Source organism: Rattus rattus, chromosome 15 (assembly GCF_011064425.1).
Source record: "Rattus rattus isolate New Zealand chromosome 15, Rrattus_CSIRO_v1, whole genome shotgun sequence".
NCBI lineage: Eukaryota > Metazoa > Chordata > Mammalia > Rodentia > Muridae > Rattus > Rattus rattus.
In genome coordinates, this window is record NC_046168.1 from 15,373,375 (window position 1) to 15,398,052 (window position 24,678).

Sequence of the window (24,678 nt, forward strand, 5' to 3'; positions counted from 1 at the left end):
AATTCAATGGCTGCTTCAGCCTATGTTCTCTCATCATCCATCTAGATTTAATTTTGTAAAATTATATAAACAGTACATGTCTCTAACAGCAGATAATGCCCCAAAGATGCAGGCTACAAGTTTAGACAGGTCTTTTCACAGGTAGAGGTTGTTCCTGCATAATTCAGCTATAGTCATTCATGATATTCTATGTAGAAGTAGTTCAAACAAACATGTTCATTTTTCATGGCTTCGGTCTTCCTGTTTCCTTTAAGACTTCATATCAAAATTTTCGGACACTCATAATCAGAGAAATCAAAGTAGGCTTTCAATAAGTGAGATGTCAGAAGTCAGTGATGACTCCACTAGGAACAAAAGAAACCTTGACCTACTCAGCTCGACAATATATTCTCTTGCTTTCCCTGTCTAGGTCTGGAATCGGAAATAAGGTACTGATCTCAAAATTTTCTATACAGTTCTATCTTGTTTGCCATAACCCCAGCATGATCTGTGATCTGGGGAAAAGTAAGATTTGGATTTTGTCAAAGCCTTTCTCCAGGACATCAAATGCATCTATATGTGATATGAAAAGATGGGATGCTTTTGAAAGTGAGAGCTTCATTTGAAAACATTCACACTTCTCGTTCACATAAAGGACAATGAGTTTCATCACTACGTAATAAACAAATTAATATGCGATGCTATCAGCATTTGTCTTCTCCTTGCCTTTCTATACTTCTATACTGTGAGATATATATATATATATATATATATATATATCCTCTGCTTTTACTACTATACACATAGCTCTATCTATTTCCTAGTTTTAAGTGACAGTAAGCACCCACTAAACACAAGTATTAACCAATACCAATGTTATAATGGATAAGATTAAGAGCTTGAGAGCACATTGAAATCATAGCAGCTAGATGTTGCCTGGGGTCCTATTTTCCATCCTGGAACAGAAGGGAAACAATAGCAGGACTATAGAAATACAAATAAAGGCTATGATTGTGAATAATAATATGTTTTTGCTCATGTTCATATTTTTACTACGCTATGGGCTGTGCCCATGGTACTTGAGGCTGACTTGTACATTTTTGCAAATCTGTCAGGCCGAAACTTCTAAGTGAAAAGTAAAACTGGAGAAAAGAGGTGGTTTGTCCCTGGCTGACATTCAGTATGAATGAACTCAAACCCCAGAGCTATCTCTGATTATTCAGTCTCAGGAACCTAGACCAATGTCCATTGATCCTGGTTTTATCTTCCGAGAAAGATACTGGTCCACTGAAAAGGTGGAAGATTGAAGAATATTCTTAGCTAGATAAATGAGAGTTTTAATTCCTCACGGATCAGCTGACATATTAAACGGGCATTGGGAAACGATGTAAAACTGACAAAGAAAGATGAAAATTTTGGCTATATTCTGATTGGGCAAGATACAACCAAACTGGCATGACACAAAAGTTCATACTACAGTTAATGCCAGACTGGCTCAGGAGGCTCTAAGAAAGGAGAACCATATCTGTGTGTTCTCATCTCATTTTAGGTGATTGTGTTTTACACTACTCTCTTTGGCTCTGGGAAGCTCCATTCTTTGTAGATAACGAAGAGTAAGATTTCTCCATTTGAAATCTATCACAGAGAGAGTAAGTCTCACACAGGTATGCATGTAAGGTATGCCAGTGCTGATATGCTTGGCTTTGATTGATCAGAATTTTAATTGATCAAGATTTGGACTGAACCTTGATGAGATTAGAGGTGTGTCAGTGCACAGTTTCTGGGGTATTAGAGATCTAACATAGGCCTTGATTCATGCTAGGCAGGTAACCTATCAAAGGAGCTACAACCTGTGATTTTGGTTAACTCAAGTTGACACAATGTTCAATCACCTGTGAAGAAAGTCCAGTGAAGGATTATCTAGACACGCAGGCCACTCTGCATATCTATGCGAGATGGTCTTGTTTGCCTTGATGTAGTTATGAAAACCCATTATATCATTTTCTTCTTTTCCTCCTTTTCTTCAAAGTGCTTTCATATAACCCATTCTCTCTTTCTCCTAGTCATAGTCTCTCAAAAGCTGCACTCCTGAGAACAGGAGAAATAATCTTTGCCAGGGAAGAGACATTAACCGGTTATCCTATACCGAGCTTTCAGCCCTAAAATCATATTCATACAAGTAATACTACAGGGACTGTGTGTGTGTGTGTGTGTGTGTTTGTGTGTGTGTGTGTGTGTGTGTCTTTCATCACACTAAGAACTGATAAAACTTTCTTTTTAGTTGCAAAATATTTTCAAAATGAAGTTAAATTATTTTGAAATTTTTATACCAAAACACTAATAATTAGATGTTCACCAAGTATAATGAACAATGATTTATTGTTCAAATAACTCTAGAAACAGTTCCAAAATAAATATTTTACATTTTTTTTGTAATTCTAATGTCATTTGACTGTTGTTCTGTAAATTGAAGCCTGTGCCTCTTGGGTTTTAAACATGCGCTTTATTACTCTACTTATATTCTCAGCTTATAACTGCACTTCAAAGAACCCTGAGTCTCTGCAGCCTTGGGAAGAGAAATCAGCAACAATCATTAGCGTGTCATTGCTATAGTGGGTTTAAACCATTTATACACGTTATGGTCTAATATCTCAGAACAATTCCATCAGCATTCAAATAGTGTGGCCTTTAGTGGGACAAGCTTCTAACCCCTTAAGTTCAAGTGTGAGGTCTGTGTATCAGTGTAGAGAATGATGAACAATAAGCAGTACCATATACCATTGTTATATTTAAGTTTTATGATGCATATTCATCTTAATCAAGCCCAGAAATGGTATCATCTATTTTAAACTGGAGAAATAATTTGCACAGAGTCCTTCAAAAACATATTTTTAAAATAGTTATGACTAGGAATGTAGGGTATAATTGGAGGGTAACTATATATGTATATATATATATATATATATATATATATATATATATATATATATATATATATATACACTCCTGTGTCCCTTCACACACAACTGTGTCTTCCCTTTGAATATAGGGGCAGCCAGTGCTTTCCCAAGGCCTTACTTGTGAAAGCCTTACTTGTGGAAGCCTGAGAGCTTTGCAGGCTATGATGAGCTATGTCCTGCCATAGGTGTGTAGAAAGAGCCAAAGAAGCACCTTTCTTTTCTATTTTCTTCAATTGAATCAGCATAAAGATCAAGATGGTTGTTTGGAGCACCATGTCCTAAACCACACCAACGTGCTATCCCAGCCCTGAGATCTGGTCTTTCACATTTTCTTGCTGGACTTTAACCTTGTCGTTCTTAGCCCTTGGCTCTAGCCAATCTTATCTAAAATGGGAGATAATTGTGTTTCCTGACATTCCTTATTTTCTTTGTCTAGACTTGAAAGCATACTTGAAGAAGTGTTTGCAAAGCTTAAAAATAAAGTCTAGTTTCATACCCTGCTATCCATCAAGAGAGATGATAGAAATATTAAAGGGCATGACCTTCCTAATAACGTGCTCTAAACAGGAGCAGGATCACAAAAGGGGCCAGAGAATTGAAACCGAACTGCATTGTTTTTTCTCGTTAGAAATAAAATCAACTATGGTGGTTCTGTGGTAGGATTTTTGGGATTGCTTATGTATACTAACATATCATCCACAAATAGTGATACTTTGACGTCTTCCTTTCCAGTTTATATCTCCTTGATCTCTTTCAGTCGTCTTATTGCTCTAGCTAGAACTTCACGTACTATCTTGAATAGATAGGGGGAAAATGCACAGCCTTTTCTTATCCCTGATTTTAGTGCAGATGCTTTAACTTTTCCCCATTTAGTTTGAAGTTGGTTGTTGGCTTGGTAAATATTGCTTTAGATATGTTTAGATTTTTGTCTTGTATCCCTGATCTCTATCAAAGGTTTATCAATGTCTAATGAGATAATCATATGCTTTTTTTCTTTCTGTTTGTTTATGTGGTAGATTGTGTTGAAGGATTTTCATATATTGAACCATCCCTGCATTTTTATGATGAGGCATACCTGATCTAGGTACTATGCTATACTCAACAGACCCAAAGAAACTAAATGAAAGGGAAGTCCCAAGCAGAGAAATTTGAATCTCATTTAGAAGGGGAAATAAAAGACTCATAAGAGGCAGATGGTGGGAGGGAACTGGGAGGAGAGCAGATGGGGAGGGCAATAGAAAGATTCAGATTCAGGTGTGAGGAAGGACAGAAGAGATGGGTAGGAGAACATGAAAATGAATGGAAATATACAACTGACAGCGGTGAGAAGACATCGGTAGGACAAGACAGAGACCTGGGATAATGAACACACATAAGAATTAATAATGGTGACCTAAGCTGTGAATCACTATATTACTGATATAAAACTTGGAGAGGCTACCTCCTGTAGTCAGGCAGGACACTAGTGGAGTGAGGGACACCAACCCGGTCACAAAATTTTCAACCCAAAATTCATCCAGTCTACAAGACTGGGAGATGGAGCAGTGACCGAGGGAAAGGCCGAACAATAATCAGTTCAACTTGAGACCCATACCATGAGTAAGCACCAGTCGCTAACACTAGTAATGATACTCTGATATGTTTTCAGACAGGAGAATGTTGTTCTCTTAGAGGCTCTACCCAGTAGCTGACTCAGACAGATACATACAAACAGTAGATGGAGGTTGGGGATTCTTATAGAACAATATGAGGAAAGAGTACAGGCCCTGAAGGAGATAGGAACACCACAGCAAGAGCAACAGAGTCAACTAACATGGGCCTCTGGGACTCTCAGATACTGACCAACCAACCAAAGAACATACGCAGGCTGGACCAAAGCCTCCCCACACATATGGAACAGATGTGCACTTGGTCTTCACGTGGGTCCCAAACAAGTGTAATGGAGGCTGTTCCAAAAGCTGTTGAAGCTGTTGCCTGCACACGGAATATGATCTTCTATCTGGGCCGACTTATCTGGCTTCAGTGTGAGAGAGCAGAGCTGGCCTTGCAGAGACTTGCAGTACCAGAAGAAGAATACCCAGGGGGCACACCCTCTCAGAGGTTAAGGGGCTGAGGGAATTGTGAGATGGTGACTGGGAGAAGGGCAGTGGGTATGGATGTGTATGAACATTCACTCCTACACTCGAACCTTTGTATGTGCACTGGGAGCTGCTCTCAATTATATCAACTTTGGGATCCTCCTGTATTCACACAAATGCTGGGAAAGTTTGAGGAGACTACTATGTATAGCTTAAAATATTTCTGTATAGTCTGTGTTCTTTGTTTTTACTTACTAACTTTAACACCACATTTTAAAAATTTTTATAAGAAAAACTTTGTTCAAATTGTGATGAATATAATTAATTAATTAGAAGAGAATAACCATTTTCATAATATTGTGTCTTCCACTCTATAGAAGTTATTTATATTCTGCTTAATTCCTCTTGGTGAGGCTTGTAGTTTACACTGTATGAGTGTTTTTCTGTTGCTAAAATTACTTCCATGTGTCTTTATTAGGCTCAAACTTCAATGGATTGCTTTACATTTATTTAAAGCAGTGAATGTGGTGTTTTTTTTTCCAAAACTCATTTTATTATGATTTGTATATGCTTGACGCAGGGAGTTGCGCAATTAGAAGGTGTGGATCTCTTGGAAAAGGTGTGTCACTGTAGGTATGGGCTTTAAGACCCTCATTCTAGTTGCTTCAAAGCCAGTATAATGCTAGCAGCCTTCAGACGAAGATGGAGAATTCTCAGCTCCTCCTGCACCATGCCTGCCTGGATGCTACCATGTTCCAACTTGATGATAATAGAGTGAACCTGGGAACCTATAAGACAGCCCCAATATATGTTGTTCTTATAAGTGTTGCCTTGGTCATGGTGTCTGTTCACAGCAGTAAAAGACTAAGACAGAAGTTGGCATCAGGGGTGGGGTATTGCTGTGATAGGCCTGACCATGTTTTTGTTTGGAAGAATGAAGATTTTGGGAATTTGAAAAGCAGTAGAATGCTTTAAGTTGGGCTTAATGGGCTATCCCAATAGGAATATGAAAGACTTTGTTGCTGAGTACGATTTGAACTGTGCAGGCCTGGCCTCAGAGGTTTCAGTGGAGAAGAATTTCAGAGTGTGCCCTGGAGAATGTTTTTGTGAATAATATGACAGCTTATTGCCCTTGTCTGAAGAGTCTAAAGAGATATGTATTAATTTCATTGACAAAGGAAATCTCAAAAAGTTCAACACTTTGTTCTCTGGTTAAGTCTCATGAAGAGCATTTGAACAAGCATAGCAAGCCAGTAAATAGCATCCCTCCATGGCCTCTGCATCCACTTCTGCTTCCTGACCTGCTTGAGTTTCAGTCCTGACTCCTTTGGTGATGAACAGAAATGTGGAAGTATAAGGTGTATAAAACCTTTCCTCCCCAACCTGCTTTTTGATCATGATGTTTTGTGCAGGAATAGAAGCCCTGACTAAGACACGTTTTGTTTTGTTTTGTTTTGGGTTTTTTTTTTTGTTTTGTTTTGTTTTGTTTTCTGGGGTTTTTTTTGGGGGGGGGTGCATTTTTCGTTAAAATCCCGATATTTAGGATTTTTTCCAGATCTTTTCTCTCTAAATATTTTAATTTAATGCTTTGTTGTTGTATGATTGTGATTCTCTTACCTTGTCTGCGTATGACTGGAGCAAGATCTAGTCTCAAATGTCAAGAGTGTTCCATGAGTGTCTGAGAACCAGTCATGCTCAGGCATGGAGTGGGCAATAGAACACAAGTATAGTATATTTGTTGCATGGAATATTTAAAAAAAAAAGCAATCCAGTCTACCACCAGCTAGGCACCAGTGGACAGGCCAGCCTGTTCCCAGCCCCACAGACAGGCTGCCCCTGTTCTCAGCCCAGCAGTCTCTGTGAACTGGAGCTTGGAATTCTCTCTACCTGACTCACTAAGTTCCCATGGTGGGTCGCTGCAATGCCAACCCCACACTTCCAAATTCCCATGGCTAGTTGGGGTGCATTTCTTGAAAACCTCACTCTGCCACCATACCTTTCTCTTTGGAACCCAGTTTAATTATTACACGAAGGAAAATATCACACAAACTTAGTTTAGAATTAACAGGTAACAAAATTGTTGGGCACAGCAACTACTATCCTAATTTGTAAGCTATTTTAAGTTATAAATCCTCTGGTATTGGATCCCAGTGGGTCCGCCACCTGAACCGGGATCCTCACTCCCTGCATTTTGGCCTCCATGTTCTCTTCCTTCCCAAAAGCAAATATCCTTTTCCTGCCTCCCCTCTTCCTCTCTCCAACCCAAAAGTATCATCTACTTGCCCAGTGATTGGGTTCCTTGAAATCTTTACTCATTAGAGGAAGTTTCTGCCATATATATTGACTAGGACTAAGTATCTTTAAGAGAAAAATGTCAGTTTTATTTTTTTTCAATTTAAAATGCTTCTCTTATAAATAGCACATTTAGGCACACAATACAAGAGAATATAATTATATCAAAATGGAGTGAATATGAACATATATTAAAAAGGAATGTATTAGAGTGCTTATGTCCTGTGATCAGGCTAGTACAACAATGACTTTTTTTTTCAGCAAAAAATCCAAGCATCTGATAATTTTTCAATCTGAGAACATGTGATAGAGGCTCCTTCATCTCAATGTTTGATTCTGTAATAAGGAAGAGAACCCAGGAGTATCTCACACTAGTAATTAAATGGTCCATCAGAAGTGACCTCTGTTTAGAGTATTTGCAGCAAAGATCTCAAGTATACCAAATAACATTAAAAGAGGGTTAGGAGAACAAATTCACAAAGTTTCACCTTACATTGTTTTCTCCCTTGATGTTAGCTATTCTTAGTATATTAGAATCTTGGCAAGCCACTCCTGAGTCATGAAATTATACATTGGCATCAAATACGCAGCTTCCAAATGTTTTCTTCTAAAACCTAACCAGAATCTCTGCCTTCTACCTATAAGGCCCTTCGCTTGCTCCTCATTGTGGAAAGGGATGTGCATCACTGCACTGAATTTAATAACATCCTCAAGGAAAGCTAAGAGCGAATTTGAGAATAGAGTTCGTTGACTACAGACAGACTGGTTAATGTGTCTATTTATATTAGAAATTACAATCTTCATCACTCAGAAGCTTTAAAACTGTCTAAATGCTTCTGAGTTTCAAATGACAGCAGACTGTTAATGGCCTTCTAAAGTCTTTGATATCAGTGATGGTGATGTGTGGTAAAAAAGAAACCAAAATTAAAGTAGAAGTTATGAAGAATTCACCCAGTAATATGTTTCATACCATAACATGTATACACATACATACAAGCACACACATGTTCATGACTGTACATACATTTATATAGTGACACACCTACAAACAAATTCACACACACATATACAGAAGAGGCACACCTACATGAACATATGTACATATAGAAACAAATACCTACACACACATATGCTCACAGATGTACACGTGAACATAAAACACTCCTACTGAATAATTTTACCTTAGTATTACAATTTATACATCCTTTTTAGTGCCATAAATCTTGGAATAATTTTCTGCAAATAAAGACTATTTTAAAAGCATGTGTCATCTCCATTTCAATATCCTTGCTGTTAAAATGGAAGGGAATTACTATAAACCTATCACAAAGGGAAATCTCATTTTTATTTCTCTTTTCTCATAGATTTGAGGAACATTTTGACCTCATCTGTGTACTTGTCCCCCACAAACACCCACCTAGAATAGTCTAACAGGCACTCCCCTACTCGTATTACCTGGATGTCTTTGAATCAATTGAATTTGAACTTTCCTTTCTGAGATGTAGAGAATTTAGTACAATAAGCTACATCCCATCTCAGTACCACACAGCACCAGTGGGCTTCTAGTGATCGCTCAGCCAGTTCTAAGAGAAATCAGTGTTACTCCTCTTTGGTTTCAGTTAATTTTCTAGGCAACTCATTAAGTTGGGTAATTGCATTACAGTTTTAAAATATCACCAAGAAAGATTTGCAGAGTGTGCTCGAGGTAGTTTGACCCAACTCTTCACAATGGTCATTGTTAGAAGTACCCATTTGAGAAGATATTACAAGCCCCAACATCCCCTATGCAGGTATCACAACTCCCTACAAAATAAATATAGGCTCGGTGATTGATACATAAAGTGATTCTGATGACTGGAACTCCTCCTTCCCACCATTTGAATCTTACAAATACCTACACTCATGCCTTTTTACTGCACAATAGACCATTTACTGTGCCTTTTATAAATCCTGGTAGTCTGGAATGAGTACCATGATCTAAAGATGCAGGACTATGCATAGCCCATATCGAACAGTGAATGAATAAAGAGGGTGGAATAGCTTGGAAAATTGCAGTACAAATTAGTGGTTTTATAAACACAGAATATTTTGATATGTTTTTCCGTATTCAACTTTATATGACTTCAATGTGTTGAAATTTTAAACTAAATTTTCATAGTTTTGCTTTATGTAATGAGCCTCAGGAAAAACACATTTCAAGTATACAAACTATTTGTGTTCTTCTTATACATAGTTTTATACTTTGAAGTGCATATTTGACTTAGTCATATTTATAATATATTTATTTATATAGCTGAAAGTTGAGAATCCTTTTGGAAACTATTATTGTACATGTGTAAAACAGCTACTCAAAGGGTGCCATGACTCAACAGGGACTTCTCAGCTATGTCTACAAGATCCCCACTGTATGTGATTTGCCTTCCTACAAAACTTTACATATATCAGAAAGCTGTAGACATGTCACAATTCCATAGTTAAATACTTTGCTTTCTATTTTCACATTTTGTTTCTATCTCTATAAGAAAAACTGCCGTTGTTTATATAAGCAATGCAAAGTGTGGTATTTCTGCTTCATGAATCCACTCTGGGTAATGTTTGGTGCATGTCAGTGTGCCCACAAGGAAGTCCTACCCTCTGCCCCTGTTTTTATCTTTGGGCCTGCATTGTTTATTCATTATCCTTTGAACCTTCTTGAGTTTTAATCACCTTCTAGAATATTAACTCATTCACTTTCTTTTTGTTTAAAAATATGGTTTAAATAAAGGTTAATAACTCAATATAATCCGAAAGAAATTATCCATGTGTCGGAGAAGATACATGGAATTTTCTTCATCTCTGTTACTTTCAAACTCAGAATTAAAAAAAGAGATAATTTATACAATTCAAGCTCATTATATTTGTTAGCTGGATTGGGCTGACTAGTATAACTCTTTTTTTATTTCTTTCTCATCTAAAGTTGAAATTTCTATTGAATTTTTTGATGTTTTCATATGAAAGTTTTAGGCTTTTAATTTGGACATTTTTAAAGAAAATCTTTAAATAATTCATTAAAAATATTTCGTATTTCCCATCCCCATACTAAATACATATGTGTTGTATAAGACAGAAAGTATTTCAGGACAGTAGTTCTGATGAGAAACAGTAATGGCGAGTGGACTCGTCTACTTGTTTCTAGTGTGATGCTAATGTTTTGAAAGGCAGAATCACAAGTAAGCGTCTGATGTGTAACTCAAGTTTCTAGTCATGAATGACTATCAGTGTTCCACATCAACCCCTTTCTGTTCCAGCCACTGTGAATGCCTGGGACATGTCCTGCTGTCTAATAGTGGTGGTCACATGAATGACAAAGCTAGTTTTACTTTCTCACTCAACTTAATATGATTGTAACCCTATTGGGGAGTTACGTGGTGGCTGTTTTAAAACTTACCTGATGGTGCTCATTTATCAAACACCATTTGACTATAAATAACAGCAGATCATTTGATATAAAGAAAAATGACACATATTTAGATAGAGTGGCCATAATTAACCAACTTATAACTCCTCTGTAATTAAGAGTTATCAGTTTTGAATCCAAAATTGACTCGGGTTTTTATTGTCCTCCAGCTTCCCTGCTTCTAAGCAACCATTCTTTACCCTGGTCATGTCATTATGACTGGCAGGTGACAATAACATCAGGTTAAAGGGCAAACACAATTGATTTCCTGTCACTGAGCCTCTGAAAGTGACCATACTCTGACACACAATTTCTTAATACTTTCTAAAGTTTCATAATTGCCTAGAAAGGAGGGAAGTAATAGATGGTGAATTCTCCTGGAAGAAAGTGTGAGTAGATAAAAATGCCTCCAAGAGAAATGAAAAGAATGTGTTGCTGGAAATGGAATCTAAGATTCCCTCGTGTGTGTGTATGTGTGTGTGTGTGTGTGTGTGTGTGTGTGTGTGTGTGTGTGTGTGTGTGTGTGTGTGTGTGTGTGTGTTATCTGTATATTCCCTGGATATTTTTGATATCTTTTTGAGAGCAGAAACCATGTGTGGCTAATCATTTGACCAGAAAGAATAGCACAGTCACAATGGGAATCTTAATTACTTTTGCTACAAAAATGTTACTACACTCTTGAGAAATGACTGAAAAAAATTTTTTATGTTATCACACCACTCAAGTAGAATGATAATGCTGTCATAGTCAAGACCATGGCACTATGGTACTAGGACAAAGACCAGAAGAGGATACAGGTTCCCACACCTACCATGATATTAAATTCAGTGGAGTAATGTAGTACAATGGGGAAGGTTTATGATATGCCCTAACTAAATTTCTGAATGCTTGGTGCCAAGCTCAGGAGTGCCAGAAATATTACTCCAAGTTCATATAGCCATTTCCAAAGAAAGGAATTATCTGGGTCTTCTACATCTTTCATCTTCTCTTGCCTGAACTCTTCTAAACTAATTCACAGATATATTTTTTCCAACAGAAATCATTGCCTTGCATTGAAGAGCAATCAACATACGAATTTCTAGAAGAGTCTATAAGCCCCACATGAATGAACTAAATCTACTTTTAAAAATCATCTCCTCAATGATACTGTTTCTGATTTCAATGGCCTAAAAATAAAGCCTTTTTTGAATATGACTCATTTGGAGCCAATGTTCTAAAGACACGTCGTGAATTGCGTGCCGTTGAGTGATCTAATGGGGATGTGCAGAGCAAGCGGAGCAGTTCCCATCCTCACTGCAGAAGGGACACACAATGCTCCCTCTGCCCAAGTAAACTGTCCTAATCAAACACGTACAGAATGCACCAGACCATTAGCCACGGGCTGCTTTTTATATATTGCAAACAAACCCAATTACACGGGGAGGAATATTCAAGCGCTGCATGAAAAGTTATCAGAGGGCCTGCCGAGAGTCCCCTGAAGCTGCCAAGCACAGACACAGTTGCCAGTGATTTTCACTTTCTTAGATAATGTGCAAGGACCATGGTGCTGATTAGCCCTTAAATCACACTCGCCCAGGGACAGCAAAGCCTTTAATTCCCTTAATGGGCAGAGACGTGTCCTGGCTTTCTTCCTTTTTCACCTTCAACACTTCGCTGGCAGTGGGAAGATACAGTGTTTGTATGTGTATATGATGATTTGTATGCTCATGCAATCAACGACACAGGTCTGAAGTTTCTGCTGTCATATCTGCACTAAGATTCCTTACTTAATAGCATTTTTTATTTGCTCAGTGCCAGGCTACTGTCAATATTTGAGTTGGGTAGACACAGTTCCACTGACCTGCTTTGTGTTTTGCTTGCTTGTTTGTGTCTTCACCCAAAACTGATCCCCCAAGCCTTTTGAGTTCTTTGTCTCCACAGTGGCCAAGGACACATAGAAATGATATTAACTGTGGCATATCTACCTCCATTAAAATAACTCTTTTGAAAGTCCACTGACTAAGGGACCCTTTTGTTAACCAAAAGCACTTAGTGGCCAGGGCAGGCAAGACATTTACAACCACTAAATCTTTATTGTTCCCTGTTTGGAACAAGCAGAAATGCACCAATTATAAAAGTAAAGGAGGAAACAGAAATGAAAACACATGACAATTGAACTGCTTTATATTAACAAGTTATGTATGTAAGAGTCGAGGATCAAAATCAAAAATAACAGAGATCTAGAGCAATAAGGACATCAAGGAAGATATGATTTGATCCTCCTAACATATGAAGTCACATGACTTATTAATACAACTGTGACCTAAGCAAATATAACATGAGAACTTTTTCTCAAAAACATGAACCCATCATCCTTAACACCAATAGAGTGTCTTTTTAATTTGTCTACTTACACTGGCCATCTACTAATGTAGCTCACAGGTGACAGAACAAAACTAACATAGGAATGAGCATGAGAAAAAACATGATAGTTATTTGTTATCAGCAAATAGACACAAATATCATTGCTATTCAGCAGAATCACTGTTAACAACCACATATTAATACAATTACTCTTCTTTTTTCCTCTTAGTACAATCTGTTGGTGACCTCCCAGATTTATTGATATGTTCATTTGATTTAAAGCAGTTCTCATGTGCAGGGAAAGGGACAGCCCCTCGCTTCTGTCTCCTGCCCATATTTATATTATGTGTATGTAGTCACATGTATATGATATATGCTTAACAGAAGCATCTCCTTTTCTTTTTTTCACAGTGAACATGGTCCAGTTACCTGCATTTACACAAAGCATTAGTGAATACTCAGCTCAGGGAAAATAATAGAAGCAAAAGCATCTATCAAGCCAGCCCTCTGGAGTTTTCATGGTCTACTTCCTTGCTGGAAGCAAAGATGGATAAAAGTATTTACCTCTTAAATGTTTACCTAATACTGTATGAAGCAGTGACCTTAAGTGGTCTTTACAGCTCATAGACCACACACACAAAATTATGAATGAGCAATTTTTATTCTACTGAAACTAATGGCTATGGGCACACTCTCATCCTCTTCTGGAGAATTACAAGCAATATCCTTGAGTCGAATTACTATTATTCATAGATGGCAGGGACCAGTTTTCTGAATCTCTGCCCAGGGCTCTATAAGGAGGAGAAGGGAGAAAAATGGGAAGAGCAGAAGGCCATGAATGACTCCAAGTAAACCACTGTCTTCCGTACTCAATAGGACTGAGACATGTATGAACTCCCAGATACAGTGGGAGCATACACGGGCTCTGCACAGTTTCAAATAAGATAGGGTCTCAATCATGAGAGGGGAAGGTGCACACACCCTTCTGTCAAACACAAGAAACTATCTTGCAAAGAAAAAAATTAGTTTTCTCCAATGGATTTTCACTATATATTAACCACACTTTAGAATAGGCCCCATGCTCAGCTCTACCTGAATATTTCAGAATTAACTCGGTGATATTCTGTAGACTTTTCTTATTGCTTTACTTGAGCATTTTTTTTCTTACTCGTGTTTTGCTTATACAGTACTGTTTCCACTTTTGCTAGTGTGTGTGTGTGTGTGTGTGTGTGTGTGTGTGTGCGTGTGTGTGTGTGTGTGCAAACAATGTGTTGGATTACCAAAGGTTGACCTCAGGATGTACTCTTTCAACTGTTCTCACTTGAGGATATACTGGCTAGCTAGTCAGTCCCAGTGATCTGCAAGTCTTTAAAACCACGGATGAATTACAGACCCTTCGATTTTGTAGAGTAACTATGTATAAATTTGTATGCTCATGACTTCCTTGGGTCCTGGGAATCCACACTAAGTACTGTATGCTTGGACAGCAAGCAAGCACTTTATCCATTGAACCATTTTCCTAGCATTAGCCCATGTCGTTTTCAAATGACCTCCTTCTTCAGTTCCTATAGACTAAATTGAAGTCCCTGCTGTATACATACTTCAATAATATTTCCTTCCTTTTCTAATACTTTCCTGTCTTCCTCATTAAACTGTTTTTAAGGCATTTTGAAGTTGTCGAATTTGTTTTTGAAGTAATTTCTTCATGTAGTCCAGGCTAGCCTCAAGCTTTGTACGAGGATGAGGATGACTTTGAATTTCTGATCATCCTGGCTTCACTTCCCAAGTTTTGGGATGATCGGAGTGTCCAACCATGTGGGGTTGGTGGGATAGCGAACAGAAATAGTAAAGTTTTGCGCGTGATAGACAATCTATTTACCGATCTCAGCACTGACTTTATTAAAAAATAAAGGTCATGTTGCTCTTATGTTGGCTTCGATGACTTATGTCTGTTGATAGTTTTCTGCGTCATTCATGAAGGACCCGAGTATCCGTCTCTAAGAACAATGATGGAGCAGAGCTTACTACCTGGACGGAGCATGCTTCTAAAGCAAACTGCTCCGTCTCTTCTCCGGACAGCCTGCTTAGTGCTTAAGCAGCAATTTTCAAGAAAGCCATCTTCTTTCCTCTACGAATGTCTTTTATGCATCTTTAGAGTCTGAGAATTCCCTCAACTCTCTAATAAAAATGAAAAATGTTCCCATTCTGAGCAAACACAAAACACATATGATATGGTAAAATCTTTTAAGTTCTGTAAAAGGCTGCATTCTCCGAGGGGCTCCGCCAGCACCCCTGAAAAGCTTTTTCTCTCCTCTTAGTGCAGAGCTGACGGCAGCTTCGCATGCAGACTTAATTAGAGCTTGTCCCACGTAGCTCTTTTGCACATTTCCCATATTCCTCAGTTCCTTCCTCTCTCAGGACCAATCAACCTTTAGCCCCTCCCCCTTGTCAAGCATGTAATCTTTCTTTGTTCTGTAATTCTGTCCAATTTTATTCTCTTTCCATCTGACTCTAATTTCAAATTTGTCCTTGTACCCACGGTTTGCCAGAAATCTTGTGACAGAAACACGTGAGATTTAAACGTGCTCTTGAAATTAGAGTTGTACATGTGCACAGTTGTCTAACTTGTCTTGAATCTGATGCTATCTGTTTTCATCTTTTTATCAAAATATCATTCACACAAAATAAATTTTACCATCTTGAGGTATGCACTGGACTAATTTACTTTTAATATAAAGAACTGTACAGTGACCACTGTCATTTACTTATAGCAAAATTCCGAAGGTCAGACCTAAATCTCTAACATTTTTTTAAATTTTTTTTATCTTTATTAACTTGAGTATTTCTTATTTACATTTCGATTGTTATTCCCCTTCCTGGTTTCCGGGCCAACCTCCCCCTAATCCTTCCCCCTCCCCTTCTATATGCCTGTTTCCCTCCCCATCCTCCCCCCATTGCTGCCCTCCCCCCAACAATCACGTTCACTGGGGGTCCAGTCTTGGCAGGACCAAGGGCTTCCCCTTCCACTGGTGCTCTTACTAGGATATTCATTGCTACAAATGGGGTTGGAGCCCAGGGTCAGTCCATCTACTTTGGGTAGTGGCTTAGTACTGGAAGCTCTGATTGCTTGGCATTGTTGTTCATATGGGGTCTCGAGCCCCTTCAAGCTCTTTGAGTCCTTTCTCTGATTCCTTCAACGGGGGTCCCGTTCTCAGTTCAGTGGTTTGCTGCTGGCATTCGCCTCTGTATTTGCTGTATTCTGGCTGTGTCTCTCAGGAGAGATCTACATCCGGTTCCTGTCAGCCTGCACTTCTTAGCTTCAACATCTTGCCTAGTTTGGTGGCTGTATATGTATGGGCCACATGTGGGGCAGGCTCTGAATGGGTGTTCCTTCTGCCTCTGTTCATTTTAACAGCTTTTTTATATTTCACTCCTTCCAGTTCTGAAAAGCACCTCTTGGCTTTTTGCATCAATAATTGTTTTCATTCAGCACTTTTTTTTTTACAAGGGGAAGAATAGTACATAGCGCTTTTATCTGATATCCTCTCTTAAATATGTTTTGAGATCTTCTGAGAAACAGTTTGTATAAATATTTCCTTTGTTCCTTTAAATAGCCAAATTTTGCTGTATTATGCTTCTATAAATTTTTCTTAAGCACTAATTATTTGACTTTCTTTTCATAACATGAAAACTCATATGAACAATTTTATAAGCATACACTTTTAAGTTTGTTTCTGATGTGTACTAGCTATACTGATAGTCACATTGGTGCCTAGAGTACTATTTCCTGAATGTTTTCACAGACACTTAACTATTATTTTTCCTTTTTAGTATAAAGAGAAGTTGAGCTGGTAGGGGCATACCTGTGTAAACCCTTTCTTATCTGAACTTCTGTACTCCTAAAGTATTTATCTAGCTAGACTACCATCCCAAAACTTTGCATGGACCAGGTCAGAGTCATGTGGACTCTGAGGGAGTTGTCGTCAAAGGCCCCCATCCTCTGGCTAGCTGAGTGCTTTTTATGTGTTTGTATTGGTTTTTAAAGTTTAATGTTTCATTAGTTAAGTTTGTTTCTCTCTCTCTCTCTCTCTCTCTCTCTCTCTCTCTCTCTCTCTCTGTGTGTGTGTGTGTGTGTGTGTGTGTGTGTGTGTGTGTGTGTGTGTGTGTGTGTAGGCTATTTATGTGTCCATGGGTTTGGAACTGAAGGGTGAGACTTGATAGGCTCAACGGTGGCTCAACGGAAGGTGTGTTTCTGTCAGGATCCATCAGAAGCCAGTGCATAAGCTGGAGGGAGGGGGGTCAACGTTTCTTCCACTATTCATGACTGCTCATGACAGAACCGGTCATGTGCAGGCCCAGTTTGATGCAGCTGCCTGTGACTATGTAATAAAACAACACATACACTATTTTTAATGGCTTTTGATCTTTCTGTGTAACTCAGACCAACCTGGGACCTGTGGGATCATCCTGTCTCTTCTTCCCAGGTACTGGGAATACAAGCATTCACCATTATGTCTAGATACACTGATTTCCAATTAATATCATCCCTAAGTATTTTAATGGGTAAAAAATGATTTTTTTCGACCAACAAATGATACTGGAAAAAATAGTGTTAGCATACAAAAATATAAACTACAACCCGGAACCTGTTTATAATTTAAAAATGCAATTAATGTAAAATGAAAAAGAAGCACAATAATATCAAACATGTAGATTATATGCATACCTATAAGTCTTCATGATTTTGACACCATAAATTTAAATTTTAACTGGATAAACTTCACATTTTTTGTGAACTCCATGTAGAAGAATGTCAGATTATAATCCTAGAAGACAGAAATACAGTTTTTCTAACCCCATTATGATCTGGTACACACATGGAGCACTGAAATTGCAAAGTATATTCATCAACATGCATTTCTTTCTCTCTTCAGATATCTGTACAGTTCATCGTCAATGTAAAATCATTACATCATCATGCTTCCTGATGTTTGCCTTGATCAATTCCCACATCAGGTTTTGCTCTACTTTTAATAGAGCCCCCTGTTTCCCTGGTGTAGATGGAAACACACAGAAAGTAAGGAAGCCATTGACAAGAAAATATCTCAGAGGTAAAATTTCCCAGAATTGTTAAATTTCAGGCATCTGAATTTCTTTACCTATTGTTATAAGAAAACTAGTTTCCGGCAATTTCCCAAAGAAAACATTCTGTGTTTTCTTTCACTTTGTGTTGTTTAATCATTATTTTCATTTATTATTTTTAATAGATTCTCAGTGTCTAATTTTTATTTTATAGTAACTATTGATGCTCTACATTTCTAATTTTAAATGACACTTTCACTTTTCCAGTTTGGCAAAGTACATGCTATTTTACAAAGATTGACATATGCATTATTTTTTTTCAGAACTCATTTTATCCTTATCATTTCTACTATAATATTAACAAATTTTTCCATACACTGCCATTTTATTTCAACAGGAGAAAGTACGCTAACACGGAAAAAGAATAAATGGAGCCCTTACTGCGAAAACAGTAGAGAAATGACAAACCTGACGGAGAGCCCACCTGACACACAACGACTCAGCACTCCTCAGGGCTCATCAGCAGATGTGACCGACATTCAGTCAGAAACTTCAGCAATAATTATTCTGCTTCCTATCCTTAATATTTTAGAGAGAAAACCACTCAACAATAAGTTTTCTCAAGCATTTCTGAGGAATATTGTCCCATGATGACAGCATTTTCGAATTCTGGAGTCACTTGGTTCTCCGTTACTGGGCTTCCTCTGTGTGGTGATCTTTATCTGTTCAAACTTTGTTGCTCTCTTTATTAAGCTTGGTATCATTGTACAAATGACGTAACCAAAATGCAATGTGAATGATATGTGAGGTGCTGAACCCACCACAGACCATCCAGTCACCGCCATCTGTTGTTGTAAAAATATAAAAATAATAAAGAGTAACGGTGTCTTTTACCCTGCTAGCTCTGTACCACGGTGCCCAGATATCTGCTAGATTATCTTGGCGGAAACACATCCCAGCACACACTTTCCTCCACTCAAACCCTCACATAAAAGAACACACAACACAATAATCTTAGATCCAATTGGTAAGATATAATTGCCCACTTAAACATACAATGCCCGGTACTATTCATCCTTTGAGAACATTAATAACAACCTGTAAATACACAGAGCAGAATCTTAACATCAACTGCTATGGCTTCTCCCCTCTCTCTATCTCTCCTTCTCCTCCTCTCTCCCTTAGTCTCCTCCTCTTCCTTCAAACTTCTCTCCCGCCCATCCTTCCTTCTCCTCCAATGACAGGCCTCCTTCTATCCTGTACCTGCCTCACCTGTGACATCATCCTACAGCCATCCTTAACCTATCAACCACTTAATGCAAAACTGTGGCAAGTCTTTAGTGGTCAAATCTGCAGAGTCCTTTAACAATAGATGTGTCATCCTGTTCCTGTTGTTTGGTTCTTAGGGGTTTTTTTGTTTGTTTGTTTGTTTGTTTTGTTTTGTTTTGCTTTGTTTTGTCTTTTTGTTTGTTTATTTTTTGCACTTTCATCTTTGATTCTCATGTTTGAATATTTTTCTCTTCTTTGTAACTGTGGAAGCAGTCATGACTAATTAGGAGTAGTACCTAGCTAAGTGAAACTCAGGGATTCATTTTCAGGAAATGCCATGAAACATAATGAATTTAGTACTGACAAAGAAAGCAGTTCTATATAGGAAATTCTGAATTTTTGATCCAAGACTAATTCCTTTCATCCATGTAAGGCCATATCTAAGAAATGAGGGATGCTTATAATTTGTTTACTATTTTGTCTTACTTGGGCAAAGATCTTATTTTCTAAGAGTCCAAAAACAGTTCAGAAGACTAATATTTCGAACACAGTAATGAAAGAATCCTCTACCTCTTAGACTCTGAAACATGAAATAACATTACAAATTGAAAAAGAATGTATTAAATAGATATATAAAAGACAGGTACATGCAGTAATGAGCTATTAATAAGAGTTACAAGTCTGGTCCTGAATCATATAGATAAAATTGATTTAGAAATTCAGAAACTATAAATCAATAATAGTCATATGATCAGGCCCTTTACATGATGTAATGGCTCATATTTAGGGAACATTTGATTTATGACACGTGTTACTGTATGAAACATAAATATGCTTAATACTCATCCCTTTGTTATTAAAATATTATATCGATTATACATAACCAAGGAAACTGACTGCTTGATTTAATAACTTGTTTACTACATGAGACATATACCTAGGAGTCTAAAAAGACACGGCTCAAACAACTTCATTCTATTTCTCCAACACAAAGGACTCATTTTCATCAAATCTTATTAAACACGCAGATATGAGAAGGTCCAACCTGCAGGAAGTTGTTTACTTCTTGTTCACTGGAATGTGAAAACATAGTTCATACCTTAGAAGCTTGCCTTGTCTGGAAATAGTGTTGAGGTACCAACAGGAAATATGGGCAAGAGACTTCATTGTGATCTCTGTAGAAAGAAGTCAGGGAAGAAATGATAATTTAGAAGTAGATCACTTGAAAAATGTGAGTTGCCTGTTGTGGTACAGTGATATACTGGTCTTGTTCTCAGCCCAGAAGTGAACCAGGACAGACTACCCATGTACAGTAGCTGTAGAGAAGGAGAAGTCATCATGGGTTTCCTATGGGATTGATTGCTTTATATTTAAAAGCCATGCCGCAAGCCATATTCGTAGGAAATCCTAGCTAAGCCGAGGAGAGAATAAGAATTCCAGTGTCCAATGCTGAAACACTGAAAATGAAAGAAGGCTGAATACATCTCCCATGCCCAAGTTGCACCCTGACATCAGAAGATCAAAACCAAGTGCTCATGATCATCTGGTATTTTCAATAAACTTCTTCCTTTCAGTACAAAACTTTGGGAGGTTATTTAAGTTGAATTAACTCTGAGGTTACATAGAAAAACCATTCAGTATGAAAAATATATCAAGACTATTTCAAAAGGTAACTATATACCATGGAAACACGTGCATTTCAAATACAGATAAACTTGAACAACTTCTATATTGCTTGTATGTATATTACAAATTAAAAACGGGAGAATCATAGCGGAGGGGTACTTTTCAATTCACAGTATCTAGTATCAATAAAAAGAACTGACAATTTTCTTTCATAGAGTCAGTTACAACTTGAACCTACTTTCTTCTTAACAATTATAGTAGCCCAAAATGTCACCCATAAACCAGTTAAAATATTGAATATACCAGGCTTTTCAAAGAATCCTCCAGTACATTATTTAGTAGTTTATTATAGAATACATATAAGATGAGAGTTATTTTTACCTGCTTTTCAACACTAAAAGGTAAACAGCAGTTTTCTCATTTTTCCTTGGTAAAGTTAAAAGAGAGTACCAATGGGATATATATATGAATGACAGATGGTAAAGTCATATTTGAGTGCTACCATAGGAGCCTGGCATATTTGTATATTGGTCAGAGATCTGAGGAAAGGAACAGTGTGTGTGTGTGTGTGTGTGTGTGTGTGTGTGTGTGTGTGTACACAAAGATACATCCCAAACTCTAATCTTTCTTTTTCTCATCATTTTACCTACCTAAGAGCACTGGCATTTGTGTCATTACCTGAGCTACAGTATAAGACATAGTTGGTCACATTGAACACAGTAAAATTCAAGTATCTTACGTTGCTAACTCCTTACTTTAGAGCTCTGAAAATATTTAGCCTTACTAGACTGGGTCCAACAGATGTCTCCTGTTCTACCAATGGGTAGGCTTTATGGATTTATATGTTTATGTTTGGGGGGAGTAAAAATGACCTGGTAAGTGTAGTGAACATGTAGAGACTGTGGGCTTTGTCTTGGTGTTTGTCACAGCAACAGAAACCTAAGACATATGTGGGTCAATCTCTCTATTTCTATATTTGAAGTCTTTGAAGTAAATTTTAAATAAATTCCTAATTTCTTTGAGATTTAACTGGTCTTCTACAAATGATATGAAACTGTTAGCACTTTGTGTATAATAACAATAGGATGGTTTAACCCTGATGGGTTAAAATATCTCTAGACAGGTGGTAAAGTCATATCTGAATGCTGTTGGAGGAGCCTGACATATAGGTCAGTGATCTGAGGAGAGAAATTCTCTGCCATGTGGAAAGGGAGCACCCAATTCATGGGGCCTGAACTGAACAACTACATCAAAATTAGAAAGGATGATTTTCTTTCTTTCTATATTGGAAATCAGAGAAATGGTTTCTCTAGCCTTGGAAACTCGCTGATAGGTAACAGCTTCTTAGTTCTCTGTCACAGAAAGTCATATTATGGGATTCCCTGGCTCCTAGATTAAGAACTTAGGCTACACTAGCACTCTCCCATATCCTCCAGTGTACATGGTTACCACCAGATTGCCAGGGGACTACATGGCTTCTACTTATATGAGTCAAACTCTGTTGAAACATAGTCTCATAGAAAAACATCTATGTTTGTTTGTATAGGTCCTTCTTAGTTCTGGGCTTCTGGAAAAACTAATACAATGTTGAACATTGAGTGCTAATGCTTCATAGAGATTTTGGTTGTCAAATGCATTTAACCAATTTAACATGTTTAACAATATTTTAAGTAGAAAAATTAGTAATTCAGATACTCAGGGAAAGAAGGACTTGTGCCTGAAAGACAAGAAAGAGGGGTGGGCAAGCCAATATGTTTTAGCAAAGGGGAGAGAAGAATACTATAGGCAAACAACAGAACATTATACTCTGTATTAAAGAGCTTTGGAATGAAAGATTTCCAAACCAATGAAGAACAACTCTTAAAATGCTACTTTTCCCACTGAGCAGTGGGGGAGACCTGAGCAATGGGGTCATTGAAATGACCTGAATGTGAGATGGCTTTATGGATGCATATATTGGAAGAACAATTTTACCAAGGGGACAAGCAAAGGGCTTAAAGAATTCATTTATAACTTAGCATTGAAAACTAACTGGACCTGCAGTACAAGCATGGTTGTAGAAACTAACAAGATAGAATTCTGCTGAATTCATACTATGCACATTGGAGGGAATTAAACCCATTTCAGAAGACTGTGTTCTATGCTTAACAGAAGGCTGCACTGTCCTATTCACTGCAGGTTTGAATGGTGCCTTCAAATATTCATGAGCCCTGTGCTTTATGTGTGGGACATTTTAGGTCTTCTTCTTGAGCACAATGAGTATTGTATCCTTCACTATAGGGGAGGTTGCTGCCCGGTAGCATTCCTTCTTCATAAGCCATTTAAAATGCCTCACAGACCATTTTGTGATAAATTTACAAGGATGTTTTGGTCACCAGAGTTATCCCCTGAAGATATAACTAATGATATTACTTCCTAATCCTCTAATTTCTGTGGACCCACATTATAATGAAACATATAAAGCCCATAAAGTTGTGATGACAGCATCCCTGGTTTTCCAGTGCAAAAAATCAAATGTCAAGCATGCTCGTTGGTAAGAAATTACACTGCAGCTGAACTAAACCTCCAGAGTTCTTGCAGAAAATCAGTGAAGCGGAATTCATATCATGAGTTCTTATTTGGTGAAGGGGGTAGATACACAGTCTGGACATTGCCTTCTAGGTAAGAAATGAGCCAAATATCTATCATTGTGTTTTACCTTCCAGGAGAAGGACTAAGAAACAGGATCATCTGTGAGATAACATCCAGAGGTAACCAATTTTCTCAAGAAACATTCATGAACCAATGTATTACAGAACAGGTACATAGCTCTGTGCTAGGTTCCATGAGGTATGTAAGTGTAATATAACCCTAGAGGAATTATTTAACATTCCTTTAGGGGAGTCACACATAAGAAGATATGTCATGTAATATTAGATTGGAGATGACTGACAAAAGAAAATGTGTAGGTGCTGAGCAAGAAATGAACAAAACTTTATTATCTTTATTATTCTTCACATATCACTTTATTTTAATTTTGCCTATAAATGACAATTAAAGTAGTGTTTATATGAAAAACAAAATCTAAAATGATCCTTTTCAATCCATATATTTTTTTGTCTACCTCTTCATAAAAGGATCAGTGGCAGGAACCATGCTAGGATGTTGATGAGCGTGCTCTAAACGCTGACTGTATTAGAACAGCCTACAGGCGTACACAAAGACCTACACAAACAACCAGGCAGGCAATTTCATGAAATACACTTATTAATGTGTCTTGGTGTATTTGGCTGAATCTGTGAATGAGGCTTTAGATATTCAAGATGTAGTTGATCTGGTGACACCTAGAGAGTATATGTCACTGATTTTCTTTTCTTCAAGTTAGCACCAAGTAATAGTTTAAGAGTGAAAGGAAATCTGTGCATCATCTCAAAGGTTACTAGACTATGATTTGGAGACCTTCCTGAATAAGTCACACAGACTTCCAGCAGTGCAGTACCTTCTGACAGTTGCGAAAGAGGACAGCAGTTGTCCTGGCAATGGTGCTTTTTCATTTCCTGTTGTTGTTTTTATTGTTGTAATTGTTTTCTTTTGCTTTTCTATCAAATATAAGAACAAATCATTTTGGTTTGCT

At 37.6% G+C, this 24,678-nt stretch overlaps 1 pseudogene; it reads left to right on the forward strand.

Moving 5' to 3' along the window:
* Positions 1 to 4,878: 4,878 nt before the first annotated feature.
* The window catches only part of LOC116884931, a 45,225-nt pseudogene continuing 25,425 nt past the window's right edge, over positions 4,879 to 24,678 (forward strand).